The sequence below is a fragment of the Cyanistes caeruleus genome, chromosome 5 (genome assembly GCF_971803275.1).
Source record: "Cyanistes caeruleus chromosome 5, bCyaCae1.hap1.1, whole genome shotgun sequence".
NCBI lineage: Eukaryota > Metazoa > Chordata > Aves > Passeriformes > Paridae > Cyanistes > Cyanistes caeruleus.
This window is the reverse complement of record NC_141705.1, coordinates 29,307,403-29,327,107: the sequence shown is the minus strand read 5'-3', so window position 1 is coordinate 29,327,107 and position 19,705 is coordinate 29,307,403. Positions and strand designations below refer to the sequence as shown.

General features: G+C 34.6%; 1 long non-coding RNA gene across 1 annotated transcript; it reads left to right on the top strand.

Annotated features, from left to right (window-relative positions):
- The first annotated feature begins 4,700 nt into the window (after positions 1-4,700).
- LOC147653012 (uncharacterized) lies at positions 4,701-18,918 on the top strand. Its single transcript, XR_015287441.1, has 3 exons — positions 4,701-4,889; positions 10,286-10,457; positions 17,057-18,918. It is a non-coding gene; the product is annotated as an uncharacterized LOC147653012 (long non-coding RNA).
- The last annotated feature ends 787 nt before the right edge of the window (positions 18,919-19,705 follow it).

The following is a 19,705-nucleotide window of genomic DNA, read 5'->3' as shown; positions in this document are numbered from 1 at the left end:
TTATCCTGCTCTTATTTTTTAATAATAAAGTCAATTAATATCTCTTAATTTTAGCCCTTTTTGCCCGTAGTGGTATTTGGTGAATGATTTTTCCTGTTCCTTATCTCAACTCATGAAACCTTCATTATATTTTCTCTCCCCTGTCCAGCTGAAGAAGTGAGTGATTGGCTTTGATGGATGCCTGGCATCAACCCACTGCAAGTGAGATATTATTTATGGGTACCAATCCTAAAAGAGGAGCTAATTAATTAAGAGCTGAATTAATTAATTAATTAAGAGGAAAGCTATGCAGTAACTAAAGGTTTAATGAGGAGAGAACAGCAAATAGGATTTGTTTTAAAATTGCCCCAAACAAATTACTTTGATCCAGCCTGCTAAATGAAAGGATCTACCTGGTTTTCCCAAAGCCAAGGCTGAGAATGAATTTTCTGCCTTCCTGAGAAGGTACTGCTTTTATTTTCATTGATGTCAAATCTGTAACCATCTGCTAAAGCCAAGTTTTACTTGGTTCAGGTGTAGAAATAGCATTCCATTTTGTGAAATTTTCAACAGCATAGGCTTTATATATTTGATATTGCTGCAACAGAAGAAATATCTGACTTGACTTATAGTTAAAAGCACACAGGCACATGATGCCTGATTCAGAATAATGTCTCTTAGAAGAAATACAGCCATTCACACTTTCTAAGGAATCAGTCTGAGAGAAGGAACTTAAATACTTCAACTTTCTGTGTCACAGGGTAGCAATATTTCCGATTCAGGTGATGGTGTCCCAAACCTGGACTCATATTTGCACTGCACTCCAACGTTAAAACAGCTGTTGGGTTGCCTGAATCAATAGATGCCTCAGCAAAAAAGGAGGATAACTGGCTTAGGGAAAAATTATTCCTTGTGAGAGTGGTGAGGCACTGGACCAGGTTACCCAGAGAAGTTTTGAATGTCCCATCCCTGGCAGTGTTCAAAGCAAGGCTGGATGGAGCTCTGAACAACCTCGTCCAGTGGAAAGTGTTCCTGCTCATGGCAGTGGGTTGGAAATAGATGATCTTTGAGGTCCATCCAATCCAGGCCATTCTATAATTCAGTGAGTTTTTGAGATGAAGAGTTCATAAGCAGTAGTGCATCATTCATGTTATTGACACAAGAAATCTAGCTCTCATTAGAGAATAGATATTCTGTTTTTTCTTATTTTCAACATGCATCAAGCTTAACTTTATATTCAGAGGGAATCCAGTTTTGATTAATTTTGAATAATGTAATAAAATAATTAAGTTTTTGTAGAGCAAGGTGTTGTCTTGACATCATTCAAATGACTGTGCTTGGATTTTCAGTATGTGGTTTATATTGTATTTGTCTTGGTCCAAGAGCTACTTCAATGCCAGTAACCAAGGGACACAGATGGATTGAAAAAGTTTTCTGAAAATTTTTCTGTGTGTATTCTGATATTCATTATAAAGATGATAATAGCAAAGTGTTTGAAAGCCAAGAAAATGCTCAAAAAGTTTATCTGGATTCTGTTGGACTAAGAAGATCAAAGAGAAAATGGTAAGAAAACATGAAGGGTAAAGAGAATTTGGTAGAATTTCAGCTATCTAAGAATGCTGGTAAGCAGCAGGTTTTTCAGTGACTTGTGGTTTGGTGTGTTTTGCAATTCCTTCATCAAACATCATGGAGAAAAGAAACACATGCAACATGTAATTTCAATATGATATTGAAGCAGTAGCAGGCAATACATGGCTATGACTATGCTATACATGACTGTTCTGAACCTTTTTTTTCTGTGGAATAATATTACTTTGTCTTTTAAAATGTATAAGTAAACAGTTCTTCCTTACATTACTTCCTACTTACTAATATTAATTTCAATACTTAAAATTATCTTTCCTTATAAAAAATTTGCAAGTGCTTCTTTATTCTAACATGGCATTTCAAATAGTAGATCTAAAATTTTAAACGTCAGGAAAGAAGGACAGACAGGAATGAACATTTCCCACTCAGCCTTATTATTTAATCCCCTTGTGCATATGTGCTATGATATAATCTTTAATTACACAGTCACACACAGCTTTTCTCCCAGGAGACCTCTGGCTTACAGAGTGAGTAATAGTTCTCCAATGTTTCTTTTTATCTTGCTCACTGTATCGTTTAGCCTCAGGCCTTATTTATGCTACATCATCCAAAATCTTGACTGACTGCAGAATTATTAATTTATTTTCCTGGGAATTTCTTTGGTTCTCTTATCACATCAGCTAATTGCTTTGTGGTTGCTCCTAAACATATCTTTGTCTTCCCTTTGAAAATGTACTATCAGTGTCCCATTTTTGCAGCTATGGAACTGAAGGACAAAGAGATTAAAGCCAAATTTACTGTGTCCATTTTTGTGTGCCAAAAATGAGACATACAGAATGATTCTTTTAAGAATATCTGAGTTTGTGAAAGCAATATGTGCATAATTGCAGTGCTCACTAACTTTATTTGCAACCTATTACAAATACTAGATGTCTCACTGGGATTTTTCATTGGGTATCTAGCTGCATCATGTAAAACCTGACTGGATTCAACTTAATTAGTCCTCTTGGTTTTCCTGAAATCTCTCCCCTTTAATTCATGCTTTCTGATGAAAGAAATTAGGTTTTCCCCACGTTCCTCCTCTGTATGTGTCTTTCCCAGCATTTTGAAAGGCTTATAATTCAACCACAATAAAGGGAATTTTTCAGAGACAGAAAATAGTGCATGTCACATCATGGACATTGCCTAGACAACTTTTAGATTTCTACTCTTGATGATAAAAGCATGGAGATTTTCATGAAGATTTTTTTGAGTGCCAAAATAACATTCTCAGAAAAGGCTGTGCTGTTGCAGCTGAAAGCTTCCCCAAACAGTTCATCCTAAGAAAGACAAATTAAAGTCTGACAAGAGACATAAAGTAGCTTCAAATCCAAACCTGAGAGTGAACAATGACAGTTTTATGAGACTAGTGGACTATAAAAATAACTTTTTTCCCATTACAAATACTCAGTTCATAGCAGCCAGTATTATGTTTTAACAAGTTATGGAACTTCACAGTCAAAGAATTCAAGAAAATTTTTTAGAATAAAGTAAGAAATATTTCTAGGGCTATATTTGACTGACATAATGTCTTAGATCCATAATGCTGTTATGTCAAACAAATGGTAATTTCATTCATATTATCATTACGGTGCACTTCTTTTCTCATCCCATTGTTCTGATCATTAAAAATTTTTCTCCTCTGTCATGCTTTCATGTTCAAGATCCAATTTAGCATCAGGAAAACATCTCCATCTCTTTGCTGTTGCTATTGACTCTGGTGATTGACTCTGATTCTTGTGGTTTTCTTTCCTTCCCCTTCTGAGTTTTTCTAGAACCTGGAAAGATACCTAGGTTTTGGCCACTTTTGACCCCTCAATATACAGTACTGTTATTATATGCTTACCATGTGGTTATAAGAAATTGCTAAATAATAGTTTTCAAGTGAGACTTTCTGTTCATGTATTTATTCACATTGATTTATGGGTGCTATTGCATTGTATTTGGCAGTGATTGGTGACATTTGCAAGGCATAAGTCTTCCTGGTTTAAATGGGGAGGAGTTCACATTCAACATAAAAAATAAAATTTTTGTTGAAAATGTTGAAAAGTTGAAAATAAACTTTGATAAAGAAATAAAATATCTGAAAATGCAACAAAATTATAAATATTTATAAAGCATTTGAGAAGATCATGATAAGAAATCCATTGTTTTGAGATAGCTGATAAACTTTTTTTTATACATTACAGGTTAATGATAAGACCAAAATGGATGCAAAAAATAAACAATGCTCATTAGCAGGCATGGTTTACACCATTTTGATATCATCAATTAACTTTTTATATAGGTAGGGAAGCATGCCAAGATGAGGGTGCAAGTAACACTTCCAAACAAGTAGAGGCACAAAGGAATTTGAGATTATATCCCTAATGAAATCCAGAGCTGCAGCACTGTGAGAAAATTAAAGCTTGGGCCAAGAATCAAAGAGAAACTCAAAATGCTTCAGAAGGCTTTTATAGTCTAGGATCAAGGAGGTTTCAGCTTTTAGTGTGGAAAGGGCTAATAATGATCTGTTAATCTATGTGCAGCATTTATATTGTTTTCCTTGTAATTTCTAGCAGTCTATCAAGCCTCCAAGTAAGGGTTTGCTGGTTGGGAGTCAGATCTGGCTATAGGTCCAGTGCATGTAACACCACATTGGCTTATGTGATGTTCAGGAGGATGTGGAATGCTTTTAGGACTGTCTAAAGGTTAAAGACTTTAAATGCTGCTATTCACTTCAGTCACATTCTGGGAACAGAGAGTTGACAGAGAGCAGAACAGAAGCACCTGGAGCGTATTTGCCCTAAAATAAGACTCCAGCAAGCAGCTAAATAGACAACAGATATATAGAATTTGTATTTCACTTTGTCCTAAACTTTTAAATACGCTTCCAAAACAGCCAAGATGACAGAATTCAGAGAACTTTGAAGTATTTTTTTTATTTGTGCTTATCAAAATAATAAAAGTTTGTGGTTCTTACACTTTTTATGCTTTTTGATATATTTCAGTCCAATAGACACTCTTTATATCCTTAAATATGGAAATTCTTCTAAAGTAGGTAAAGTTTTGACCCACATGAAATCAATATTTTTCTGTTTATTTTTGTGTTACAGGTCTCTGCCTCCAGTTTTAAGTTTTAGTAGTAAACTTCAAAGCTTTTAATTTTCTGAAGAATCTCTGCTGGTAGATTATAAGCACTCAAATATCTGAAGGAAAGTACAGAGGAAAAATCTCTGAGAAGTGGGAAACAGACAGTAATTTCCATTTCTTCCGAATCAGTGAGATACATAGGACCCAATACAGTAAGTTTTCATTGTAGGTTTTTTAGCCCACACAGAGTAAGCATCCAGATTTTTGTAATGTAAATTCTGAAAGTAGAGGTCTAATGTATTTAACATTATGTTGTTTCTAATTAGTGGTTTTTGTGGTTGATCACTTCAAATTATTCTTGGCAGTCATTTTGTAACATATGCTGAAAACCCTTGCTATTTCTTTGTGGCACTTCAAGGAGATTTATTTACCCACGGAAAATGATAACATAAAAAAAATAAATCTTCCAATATGTTTGATAGCCTGCATCACTACATAATGATTACAGGCTTAATATAGGTATGCATTTGTGGATAAATACCATTGAGTGTACTGTAAGATCCTAATATATTTCAAACAATTTTGAATCTGGGTTAGAGGTGTAAAAGATCTATGAGTTTTCATGAAAGTGGGTTACCAGGCAGAAGATGGAGGGGCTATAATAATTTACCTCCTACAGAAAAAGAAAATGTAATCTATAATGTTCCTAATCATTAAAAAAGTCACATTGGAAGGAGAAATGAGGGACAGAGTTGAGGTGGGAGGGAGAAGATTAGGAAGAGAATGAAAAATAAAAGAGGCTCTGAACATCTTATTTTCTTGAGAATTAACTTATTAGACATGAAAAAAAATCCAGTAATTTTGACTGAGGACTGGATTCTCTACTGTTTAAAAAGGCATAAATATGCTTTTTTTAGACCAGGAAGTGGGACATGCTCTCTCCTTGTGGCTTCTCTGCTTTCTCATAGCTGTTGAGCTCACATTTATTTTAATGCATTTTAAATGTCTATCAATCATGAAACACAAGTTCACTGGAAACATTGAGACAGATATATGAATTTCTAATGCTTTTCACACTTGTCATGTCATTCCATCTTAACCTGGCTTGTCAATTATTTGCTTTCAGATTTTACAGCCATATTTAGAGACAGATTGTAGAACTCATCAAGTGAAATGTGGCCTGCTTAGGTCTATTGGAGATTACTGCTGACTTCAAAGCAGGAATTTGCCCATATTGTTCCCATTCACATTCTGGAATGTCATGTTTACTGGATGAAATACCATGTGTATTGGCTTTGATTTTCTATTCAAATCACAAATGGTAGGACATGTTCTGTTAGCAAAAGAATTGTTATCCAAGTAAGGCAAATTAATCTGCTATGGCTGTTGAATTGTTAGAAGAGAGATTAAACACAAAATTTTTATAATAGAAAATATTAAGCCAGATAAACTCTGGTATTTTATTAATCAAAGCAGTAATTTGTTTTACTAGGCAACCTACTTTCTAATTTTTTTTTCTGTAGACTGAATAGGTAAGAAGACACCTGAAGAATTTCAAGTTTTGTGATATATCAGGTTGGCATGGTGAAAGTCCTCTTCTTTAGTTAAATAATTAAATGCTACCTATAAATTTTGTGAATATTGATGTGATTTGCAGTGGGTAGAGGCTCTCTAGTGCCTTAATAACCTGGGACCAATTTCTTTTGGGCTTGATAGAGCAATGTGGCAGTGGTAGACAGCCACCTACAACAAAACAGAACCTAAGCTTAGGTCTACACTCATGTCCCAGCTGAAAACAGGACCTGAAGCACAGATACTAAAGGAACAAAATTTCCTAGAAAACTCCCTGGAGGCAGAAGGAAACCATTCTGTCATGGCTGAACTGAGAACAAATGAACATAAAATGATACTCCCTAAAGACGATTGGAAATTTCCTGTGGTCTCCCATTTCCTAGGTTCTGCGGAAATTTGAAGAAGAAAAGACAGCTTTAAAGATTTGATTGTCCTAAAATGTATTTTCTATTAAATACTTTCCAAAATGTTTTTTTACACATAATTTTGGGCCCTAAAAACATTGATGCCACATGGTGGGAAATATGGGGAATTTAATCACATAAATAATGAGTCAAGGTAAGGGCAAGAAAGACATGAGTCATGGTCACTTTAGTGATGGTGTATTCCATTTGAAGCAATAAAAAAAGCACCCCAAATACCATTGATACTAGAAAATGAGCAAACGTGAACCTCAGACTTGATTATAACTAGAAGTTATACCTGCTGTATTCATGTATAAAATGCCTCCCATAATAATTAATTATTGTGGAGAAATCAAGAGAAAAAAGTGTTACCATGTCAGGTTCTAGTAATAAAAGCAAGACTATGTGCTCAGTGTGCTACAGAAAAACAAGTCATTCATCTGGCATTGCACTAGTTTTTTATTTCTGTGATAAGGAAGAGACCAACTAATTGTCCTTCCTTTTGTCACTCAGCATGTTTTTGGGGCGAAAGGCATTATCTTCAAAATTAAATAATTATTGTCAAAAGTACATGTTAGGTAACAGTCTGGCTCACAGGAATCCCTAGTAGAAGCTGGAGTTTAATGGAATTTGTCAATCTTGGTCAGATTTTAAAAGTGTTTGCTACACTAGTAGGAATTGTCACTGTGCTTAAGAGTAAACGAAGTAGTATTTTGAAGGATGAGTATGCAGGACCTTGAAGAGAAGCATAACAGCTTGGGCTTGCTACTGAAAGTCATCAGGGTCCAAGGGTGCTCTAAAATGCAGCTGTTGTGGCACAGGCACAGAACTGGTGCAAGAAACTGGACAAGAAACAAGAAAGATTTAGAGCCTCTGCCTCACCTTCCCTCCAGTAGAGCACCTTTATTTCTGCCTCTTGAAACCCCCTCTACCTGTACTAAAGACAGCAGGCAACAGGCAGCACACACAGCCAAGTGCTTGAGGTTTTGGTTTTATCAGTTATAATCCCAGAATAATTCCAAGGATAATCTCTGGTATTACTTCACTGCAAGTAGGTAGAAACTCAGAGCTGCTAAATAATAGGGTGTATAAGCATTATATGCTGATGATTAAAAGTAAAAATGCCTTAGCCTTGATATACAGAATAGGCCTCACAGCATAAAAGAAATTTCATAAAAGACTATAAACACAGTATTGTATGTAGTTATTTAATGTTTAGGGAAAAAAAAGAAAACAACAGGAAAAATTTCACTTTACTCTGAGCTAGATAAGCACTAATAGTTTTCCTGATGTTTTTTCTTGTACTTGTGCAATAAATTCCAATTTATATTTGGCACATTCTTCCCATCCCTCCACACAGCAACCTTATTTACTGAGTTTATCCAGAAGAAATAAATTGTAATCTGAAATGAATAATTTTTGTTTGGTTCTCTATGTATCCTGTTTAATGTCTCATTCTTTAAACACCTTCAATCATAAAAAAAATTGAAATTGTTTAGAAACTCGTTCCATAGTGGCAGACTTATTTCAGAGCTGCTAATAGGACTAGGTCCTGATGTCAGAAAAATGAAGTAAATTTTTTAGTGAAGTTGTAGCTTAAAGAACTGAGAAGTAGAAACTATCAGTTAAAGCTTTTGCACTAAGTGCTGACATACCTCACGTTCAACTGCTTCTTCTTTCCTGTTGATCAGAGTATAATGCCATGAAAGGAAAATTAAATAAGAATAATATTTTGCCAAGGTAAATTAATAACACTAGTAACTAAAGATGAGCTTTAATTTGTTTCTTAAAAATGTATCTTTTTAAAGGACACCTACTTCTTGTTTAATAATTTCAAGAGCAGGCATATATACCCCAGAACAGAGAATAGTATATTAGTATATATGTATGTGAATATGATTTCTTCCTTGTTAAACACATTTTCCAAAAAAGATTTTATTGTAACATGTTCCACTATATGCTCTGAGAAAGTACTACTGTCTATAAACCACATGTTTAATAAATATATTGTCCCTTTGAGCCACACAACTCAAATTTTTAGGTATCAGATGCACTGTGCTCCAAATTTGTCTTTGAAAAAACTCTCTGTCCATTCTTGCCCCATAAAGATCTGTGGAGTATTAATCAGGAATTGTGCAAATGTATCACTTTTAGGGAAAACTCTGTCACCATTCTGGAAGAGGAATTGTGTCAGATACATAAAAGTACTTAGGTATATAACTGCCTTTGGAAACAGTAGGAGTAAATAATGTAATAACTTTTTGGTACTTTGGTACAATTACCTGCAAGGGTGTGTTTATATGTTGTATTTATGTTGTTGATCTTGGTTGACTGTCAGTTTATTTTTATTAAAAAGACACTGCAGCAAATGGGAATGTTCTTTACATAGTAAGGAATCTTCTGCCTTTTGTAAGACGTTTACATGGTCTTTAATATACAGAGACAATCAATACAGCAAACAGCAGTGCAGATGGCAGGATACAGGATTTCCTGATCTAGTCCACTAGCAGGGATCTCTGGGCAAGTATGGCAAACATTGCAGTTGTATTCCCTTTTACTTCTGGCAATTGAAAAAATCAATTTTCAAGTTTGAGGTCTTTAATTGTTACATTATTTTTGCAAGGTTTTTTTTTTGAGGGAAGGATAATCAAGGTTCTTGTAGTGTCACAACGAAAAATTCAGAGAAACTAATCATGTAAAAAGCCAGGAAAGCCTCAGAAATGTTTCCTACCTGAAACTTTTCCACTGAAACAGAAGAATCAGTAAGCCTCATAATTGAAATAACTTCTTGCCCTCTAGAGAGAGGGTGATTCCTACAGGTCAAAACAGGGGTTACTGGTAGGTCAGCTGAGATAGCCATTACTGCAGCTATCTGCACAGTGTTTAGGCTTTAAGTAAACCAGAGATGTTATAATGTGGAACTGCTGGTTCTTGGTTGGCTTTCCTAAGGTCATTAAGAAAAAGATGGCTTATAAAGCTTGAAACCATTAAGGAAGAACATTAAACCCTGTCTCTAAACAGAAGTCATATCAGGTTAAGTAAAACTGGTTTTGCTATTCTAGAGTATGACAGATCTGTTCAGACACTATTACCATTCAGAGCCACCATTTAACTACTTTCTTGACCCAGTCACTGTTTTTTTTTTTTTTTGTTTGTTTTTTTTTATTTCTATCATATTCCTCTTGATATTTTCATTATCATAGTATATCTAAGCCAGTGCTGCTTTTCAGGTATTAAATTAATTCATTGAAAGCACTAATATTTGTGTTAAGAAAATAAATGGTCACTAAAATCAAACTAATATTAGTTGACTAGAACTTCTATATATGTTGTACAATCTGGTGTGAATGCTCCTAAAATCCAAACACAACACTTTACTCTTTTTATATTAAAAAATTAAAACATATTAATTCAATTCACCCTCCTTCACTAAAACTATTTGCATACTGTGCTATAAAGGGAATTGAAAATTGGAGAAAATTGTGGAAAATTTCATTTTGTTTTCAGGCTCAATTCTGTGAAACAGGCAATGAAGGGATTTATTATATGTAACAGCTATAGTGGTGAAGTGTTTTCTAGAAAAAATCTGTTTCACATTTTGAGAACTCAATGCACTATTTTTTATGTGAAAGGTATTTGCCCCTTAACTTCAGATGAGATGGATATACCACACTGCCTTCTGAATTTCATGAATGAAACCACAGTTATGCTCCTAGACAGGAGCTGCAGAATCCTCTCAGCTGTGTCTGACCTGGACATTTGGAGAAACATCGCTTCAGGATAAATGAAAGCATGCCCCAGCATGTAAGTAAATATTCAGCCTGGAAGAGGAATGTGGATCTGTGTGCTTGTTTTGAGGTTTAGCTTACCTCAGTGCTCAATACATTCCCAACCCAAATAGGTCTATGCTCCAGTAATGTGTTTTGGCTTTTTTATTTTGGTGAGTACTCTATTTTATATGGCAACTCTCAGCTTTAGTTCTCTTGAGCTAATTGCTTATTATATATCACAGAAACTGCTTCCAAGAAAATGCAAAATAACAACCATAAAGAATTGACAGTACTATCAGGACCCTGGAAACATCCCTTTGGTTCCCTGGTATTTATAGTTAAGTGCAGAACTGCTTACATCTTGTTAGAGAACTTGATGTTCTTTGATGGGGAATGTCCTTCTAACTCTTAACTTGCTCCCTCTTTTCTTAATCAGATAAACTTGTCTAAAATCCACCCATTTTCACAAATATCTCTACTTCCTGCTCTCAAGGGTTCTGCACAGCACAGGGCCATTTTTCAAGTTAAAGAAACTGTGGCTGCCTTTTTTTTTTTCCTTCCGTCAACCATTCACAGAACCCAGAGAGAAAGGTGATAAAATGTCTACAAAGTTGATGTAAAAATAACAGCAAAAAGTCCTAGTTTGAGACTGCGTGAATAAAAAGATGAAAGGTCTCTTAGTTAATTTCCATTATTTCCACTTTTATCTCAGAAGTCAAAGGAAATGATTCAGGGAAGACAGTTTTATGTTTAGGGAAAGCTACAGTCACTTGCTCATTAAAAGTTGTGTCTCTTTCCTCTTCTCTTCCCATTCTTGTCAATTACATCCTTGATATTGAAGAAAACTTTCCTCACTCAGAATAACTACCATTTCTGCTGAAGTACATGAAAACAAAGCTCTTAATCACAAATTCAATAAAAATGTGAATTCTCAGGAAACTACTGGGATGATCTCTTGAGTATTGACATTACTCTCAGCAATGCAACTATCACAAATCCAAATATGATATAAATTCTGTTCTAGAGAAATCCTCACTTCTAGCTGTGTGAGTTGAAATTATGCTTGCAATTCTCCCTCATTAATTAACATCATGACTTCACTGATACACACATAACATGCCATTTCTATTTCATGAGGTCATTTTTCTGGATACTGCCTCTTGTAGTCAAATCAGTATTTTCTGTATGTAGATAGAAAGACTGCAAATGACACATAATGAAGAGTTCATATACTAGTAGTATATGTAGTATATGTAGTATATACATATACTAGTTGTACTAGTAGTACGTCTCAAAAGTTGTAATAAAATCTATGACAAAGAGACTTTATCAAGCTTCTTTGATTGCACCCCAATTGAAAAAAAAAAGGGAAAGAACCAAACCAGACATCCAAAGTATGAAACATTCTGTATATTATGTTTATCCAGAGGAATTCACATGTTCTGACTGGACTCCTCCAGAACAGTGTCTGGGTTTGTGCTACACTGTTACAAGTGTAACACAATTACAGTATTACAGTGGATAAATAGTAAAATTGCTAATTATAATTTTCAAGCCTGTCTATCTTGTGGATTAGGTTATTATTTTCTTTGGTGTGATCTGTCAAAGATGTGTAAAAGGTGAGTAACTATGCCCACACACTGTTCTCTAGAACCACATGGGGAAATTCATAGGCAGTCTCTGTTTTGTCTCTGTTATATGTATCTGAATGTCATTTAAAAAGAATTTCACCAAGGATATTTCATCTGTTCAGCTATGATTCAGCTTTTTTCCATCTGTATCATGATCTTATTGGGATGAGAAGTACCTTGTTGTATAAATGAACAAATGGAAAATTAGACATGAATTTTCATGGGATTAAAGACTCATTTTACTCTACAAACAATGAATTTTGATTGGGTGGTCTCAAAAGGGAGACTGAGAACTCTGAATGCTAGTATGTGGGCAAGAAGTCACCTCACCTTTAGCATGAAACATCACAGAAATATATTCTCCCTTGAGATATGGATCGTCGTGTGCATGGCCTAAGACTAATGTATTCTGAAGTGTTTTTCAATGAACACCCAGCATATTAGGGAATTTTAAAACATCTTATTTATTTCTCTGATCAAAAATCAAACAAGTCAAATAACAACCTCCTTGTTCTTAATGTTGCCATTACTAATAACTGAAAAAAACCCCTTAAAGATGTCATTAGACATCAGAAAGTTACACATGCTGCTTGTCTTTAAACTGTTGTATCTGCACCATAAGTATTCATGAAAATAATTAGGAAAAATAAGCTTACATCTCTCACTTTGTATTGTATGATGAAAACTGAAAACACAAAAGATTTTAAGGATCTCATATAAGGTACGCTACACCTTTGCAAACTGGCATTAAATAAATGATTAATAAAGGCATTGTAGTATTACTTTCAAAAATTAAGAACAATATATTCACAATATATTCACAAGAGAAGTATAAATTCCATGAATGTACTTTGATGGTGTTGCTTTGATAGACCATTTTTCTTAAGTTATAAAAAGACCCCAGATTTTTTGAGTTTACGAGAGATGAATTTTTTTAAACTTGTCTCTAGTAAAATGCACTGCAATTAGTAGTTTTTAGTATATATAAGGCCAGATTCCATCTCGATACAAACCCTATATAAATATTTTGAAGTCATTGAGACTGGATGCAAATTAAAACTATATGTTGATTTTTGCATAGAGGTATCAGTGGTAAGAGCTAGATACTGCTCATGAACTGTAGAAATGCAATACCTGGATGACATACAGAAAATTGCAATACTTTTTAATGAAGTGACAGACACCTTGTGGAAAACATCACAGTAAATTCTAGAACTTCTCTTGAATAATGGTATGTTTGTATTGATTAAACTATTTAGACATATTTTTTTTACCTATTTATTTAATAGAAAATACTAACTGCAGCCACAAAACTCTTCTCTAAAGGAAAAAGAACTTTTGAGAATTTCAGCCTCTGGTGGAAGGAAACTGGGTCAAACTTACGTTATGAGATAGACACAATACCAGAGATGGTTGATTGAAGAGAAAAAATTTAAAGGTCTGTTTTATTGTTCTGTTAAACACCATATTTACTGGTGGGGAGCTGGGGGGTAGGGATGAAGCTTGCTCACCTTCATTTTGGGTTACTGTCACTGGTGTTGGCCTCCAGCTGATGCCTTGAGATGGCTGACCTAGAACAGAGGCTAGACAGAATTAAAGAATAAAGTAGGTATTTATTGAAAGGCCTTAAAGGATACACCTTGGTCAGTACAAGAGCCTGGCCAGGGCTACAACCAAGGTGGACCCAAAGTAGTCACAAAAAGGACGATTGGTCATGAGGTCTCACACTTTTATAAGTTTTGGACCATTTGCATGTCAGAGTTAATTATCCAATTACAGCTTCAGGTTATGAAGTCCCATCCTTGTTTTCTCTCTTCAGTGCACTGTTTATGCTTTTGGGCCTGAAACAGGCTTGAAACACCCTGTCTCAAGATGGAAAAGGAATGTTTTGTCTACATACTCTGTGAAGGGAGCTCACCAACAGTCAATATGAAGCTCAAAACTACACACCTAGGCACCACAGAATCTGAAAAATATGGAAGCTAAAACTTAAGCTCATCATAGCTTCCTGAGTGGCCTCTGCAGCTGGGCTAGTGCAGGGAGCTCTTTTTCTTAGTTTGCAGAACAGTTTCTGATCAGCAGTGATTAGAGAGATGATGGTCATTTAAGGGTGTGAAAATGGCATGTGAATACCAGTAGAATAATAGAGTAGTATGAATCATTTTATTAACAAAGAAAACGAATGTAAACCTTTTGACTTGGTTCATGGTGTACAAATGACATTCCTTCTGAAACTGAATAACAGTTCTTACCTGGCTTTTGTTGTATAAGCCCTGGTCATTTCCTGGTGAAATGAAAGAGCTGCCCAGGAAATGGAATCACCAATTAACCTTCACTTTCTTTTTCTGCAAAAGCTCCATGGATTTTACAAAGAGAAATAGAGAGGCACAGTTTTAAAAAATTATATGTACAAATTAGCAAGCCAAAGGAAATGAAATGGAAGTTAAATAGTACACATAAAAAGCAGTGTTTTGAACAGTATTAGGCAGAGAACATTAGTAAAATGGCCATAATGTTTAGGAACAGCGAAAATGCAGAATAAATTTGTTTGAAAGAGATTTAAATTTCATTATGATCACAGACAATTAACTTTGGAGCTTCTGGTATGTTTATGTTCACGAATGTTTCTCTGGGATAGGAAAACAAAGTTGTAGTGTAAAATCCATAGAAATACCATTAGGTGCTAAAAGAAAAGGCAGCTTTTCTTTTTATTGCAGCATAAATGTTGCAATTTTTACAACTTTTGACCATATACCAATATTCTTTGCCAATACATTAAAGCTCAGGCTCTCAAGGTCAGCAGCATTACCTTCCACAGCTTTTTATGTGGCATCTAAATCAGAAGTCAGAATAAATTATTTGGACTCTGCTCAGTGATGAACACTGCTTGTGTAGAAGTACATTTGTAACTACCCCCATGGTGATGTCTTCATTGTAAATTGTGTTTTATGAACCTCAGCCTGCAAAGTATAACTGATAGAGATCAGAATGATTGGAGCATATCCTGTGCAGTAGGCAATACTCAGTACAAACACAGCACCATATGGACTACTATGAAGAAAATTAACTTCATCCTATCCAGAACCAGTACACTCCTCAGCCAAGTCTCATGGAAATATTCCACCATAGAAGGGCTCAGTTTTCTACATAAATATTATCTTGTATAACTAAAGAACTGCTAAAGAAACACTAAATATTTTTCATAGGCATGTTCTTCTGATGGAGAGGAAAAAAGCTTTGACTGTTCGTTTTTCTCTGGAGAATGATTTGAAATCCATGGCTGCTTTTGTATTTGGGAAGTGGAAATTGAGAATGAAAGGTAGAATTTGAAGTAACAGTTGGTTTTGGCTTAATTATATAATCTTGTATCTTGACAGATCATAAATTATGTGTCAGACAGTAATTTTATTTTATATTTGAATTTAGCAAGAGAACCATTGTTTCAAATGAAGAAAAATCTCTGAGGTGCTGGAAAAAGGTTTGTTTGTTACTGTAAATCCGAAGTATTCAGTTACTTTTTATCCAGAAACTTCTCCAGGTGGATTTTAATACATATTCATTAACACAGTGTGGAGATTTTCTCTGCACAAGTTATTCTAGAGGTATCCACACCTTTGTATTCTTATTAAGCAGCTGTTAGTGGTCAGTTTTAGAGAGGAAAGCAGATTAGATAGTTCCTCTGGTTTGATTACTGTGGCCTTATCTTTTAAAGGCAGAAATGTGGAGAAGCATCATAACATGAATTGGAGATTACACTGCTATCTCCTTTCTGTCCTGTGTGAATCTGTTACTCTTTATTGTTGTTCAATGAATTGTGGAAACTTGGAGAAGGATAATGGAAAAGTGAGGAAACACAAGAGCACACTGACACTACTGAATGAATTCTGATCAGCAGAAATATACTGCTGAAACTGGCTAAAAGTATTTATCCATGTGATAGTAGTGTATGTAAGAAGTACCTCCAGAAAACAGAGAGAATGATAAATTGTCCTACAGCTTGAGGGAAAAATTAGTTTTCAATGGCAATAATACAGTAGAAATACAGTGGACTGTATACTCTAATCCTAGAATTAATACATAAACTCTTTATGCTGTCTTGGATTTCCAAAATTATTGCATAAAAAAAGAATAAGAGATCCCAAACTGAAAAGTCTTCAAATCAGCATAGTTGCTTTCTCTGGTAGGCTTACTGGAGCTTAGAAAAATAAATAAAGCCAGACTTCTTTCTTTGTATTATTATACAATAACAAAAGTGATGCTATTTTCTTGAGTGTTTGTGAGTAAAGGCAGGTTTTTTTATTTCTCCAAGAAGGATTTTCTTTATGGCAAGTGTTACATTACATAGGAGAGGCAAGCTATAGGTTTTTCTACATTTACCTTTACCTCTGCAAGTATTTCTGTGAGAAAAGAGGATGCATGTGTACACTTAATGGTGAAGTTGCTGTGAAGCCAAACAGAGCCCAAATATGCTCGAGGATTTAAGAAAAGTTCTACCTGACAGGGCCTCACAGAGATCAAAGAAGGATGGTTAACCACTTAGAAAGTACAGGAGCTTAAGCTAAAGCCCTGGCAGTGCAAAACTGTTTAGATGCACAAAATTTACCTGCCAACATTTGAAACAGAGGTGAATTGCAAGTTGATAGGGTTACAAAAAAAAAACCTTACCAACCTCAAAACTCTTTCACTGACAACTGTAAGTCTTCAGTAGATTTACATGTATTTCTCTTCAAAGGAAGGGGATATAAAACATTAGATCTTAGCCAAACAATTAGCATTTCAGTTGTATTTCCTTTCTTGTAAGCCACTTCTCAGAGAAAAGTAATTGGTCATAAAAGCTGAAGAAGCAAATAGGGTGAATTGTTAGTCCAGAAGATTGTAAGTGAATTAAAAGCCCAGTTTGATAGTAAAATGAATGAAGGAAACAAAGTGGTCAGCATACATTGTTTTTTCTCTGTATTGAGTATGTGAATGTAGTTTTTCTTACAAAGACTTTCTCCTGCAGGTCAAGGGAAAGAGATCGATGCACACACTTCTGGATATTTTTCAGTGTTTTAGCCTGGAAGAACAAAGTGTGTCACCTGAAGATTGCAAAATGCAGAATGATGTTCATATGGCTGTGCAAGTGATGAAGAAATATGCTTTTGCCCATGGGTCTAATCAGAAATATTTTCAAATTACGTATTTAGAGATAAAGTTAGAAAATGTGGCCAGGATATAATTAGCCAGAAGTCAACATTTCTCTCCTTTTTATTTCTTCCTTGGGCTGAAATGTGACATTTTTCTGTAATATGAAGTAATACTATTTTCTTATTTTAACTGAAATCTTCTCATGATGTAAGAATAGTCTAACTGAAGAGGCATTTCTGCATTCCAATAACCCTGTTTTTCCTGGCTTTAGTTTTGCAGACAAAATCACAAATATTGCAGTCTAAAATTGTCACTGTCTTTCCAGGGATGTTATTCATAGGATTATATTTCTATGAGGGCAGACATTCTAGAAATTAGGGTTTATGGTTTTTGATAGATAAAAATAGGTATGTAAAAACATTTTTCTCAGTAGGAAGAAGCAATAGCTGAAAAAAAGCTATGCTTTGATTAAAAAATATGCATACTTTCTAGTGCAAATTAATATTCTGAAGTATTTAGTCTTGACCTTTAAATATTCAATTTCTATCATGTCAAATGTTGTTTAATGCCATGTTAGGCTATAAGGATGAATCATGACAGACCATTACTTGGAGATGTGCTTGTAGAGAACAGTTGTGAGTTAAAAATTATGGTGAATAGAAGTAACAGTAATGTTATTCAAATTTTGTCTGTCTAAATTCTATGTTGAAATGGCTGATAATATAAGCATACTTTCAGAATATTTAAAATCTCCATCACATCAAACTGAGTTTCAGTGTGAAGGGTGAAACAATAATCCAGGCTGTAACAGAAATATGTTTAGGTGATATGTGTAATGGACCAAATTTTATGGCTGACTTGTTTCCTGATTCATGGCATGTTGTCTGTTGTAAAGAGAATCCATTTAATCTGTTTGCATTTCTTGAATGTGTCATGCAGATGCATAAATTATCACAGAAGTAACTTTTTTAGTGTATTTGACTAGTGCAGAGAAAAAGCTAAAAAGCTGAATGTTTGCAGAGACATCACTGTCCTTTAATTGCATTTAATAAATGGCAGAATTGGGATGACTTGCAGCAGCTAGTGGAAAAAAATAAATTTCTGTGGAAAATAAATAAGCTTAAAAAAATCTGTTGCTAAAATGAGAAAATTAGTGTAGTACATAACTCAGTTCTAGTCCTTTTGCCAAAGAGTGCTCTTGAAAAATGCTAACTGTTCTTGGAAGACTGTGCTTCATAAATATTTTAGTGGCAAATTGGGGCAGATGCTTGCAAAAGAGCTAATTCAACTCTTTGAATATTTGGTCTAAGTTATGTATTTCTCATCTCATTCATGTTGTATTGATTTTATATTGAAAGCTGATACTTGTGTCTATTTGAAGAAACCAACTTCGGAAAGTGTGTCACTTCTTGATAATTCAAGCCTTTGCAGAATTAGTGCCAAACTATTTTGGTGCTGTTGATGCAAACAATATTTTCTCTGATTGCAAACTAAATTTAAAGCAATGTCCCAATCCTCCCTCCAAAATATTAAAGAAATAATTCTCATAAGTAATATACAGAGCAGAAAAGTAACTTCAACACATCAAGAAATAAAAAGTAAGCTGATAATTTGTTTGGAAATATGTTTTACTATTACAAGGTGTTGTATATCTTTTGGAAAATTCAGCTGTTGAAAGATGAGATGAAAAATATTAATGAAAAATAGATACCCATCATCAGTCTCTGTAATAATAAACTGTGATAATTTCCTGAACTTTATAGCAGTTACTTTTCTGTGTATATTTAGCATTTATTAAATTTACTGGAATAATTAATGGTTAGATGGACAGAGTTTCTTTCAAATATCAACAGTGCCATACTTATTCAAAGATGCTACAAGCATCCTAGGAAATTACAAGAGTAATACTTGTAGCCATTACCAGTTTGAGTACAAACAATTTATAAAACATTTTTTCATATTGACCTTGCAATTTTTCCTGAAATTCATTATCTAAGCACAAATAGATAATATATGTTTTATTTGCATTTCCTTTCAAACTGAGAATGTATGTTCTTTGTACTGGTAATTTTTCACTAAAATTACCCTGAAGTGTGTTCAAATGTCAATTACTTATTTGTTATTCTTTCAATTGGGTGTTTTTTTCTTATTGCTGGCTACATGTTCACACCTCACTCTCTACAGCAGATTCAAAAGGGCACATCTTTGATGTTTGCTGTCAATATGAATAAATTTATTGGAGTCATGTTCATAGGATGATTTAGTTAACTTGCTGACAGCCAGTTTTTTCAGTTGTTTGTTCCAGTTGTTGATTTGTCAGTTTATGAAATTTATCAGTTGTTTTCTATCAAGTCAGTCAGTTGAGCTGAGACATCCTGGGGCCACACAGTCACTAATGCAAAGGAGTGGGCTGGAGTGCACAGGTGGAGACAGAAATGAGGAGCAGCAGTGCCCCTTTTGGTGGCCATGAGATTGGATTTCACCTTGTCTGAATACGCCCTCTTCGACAGCCAAAACGGCAAGA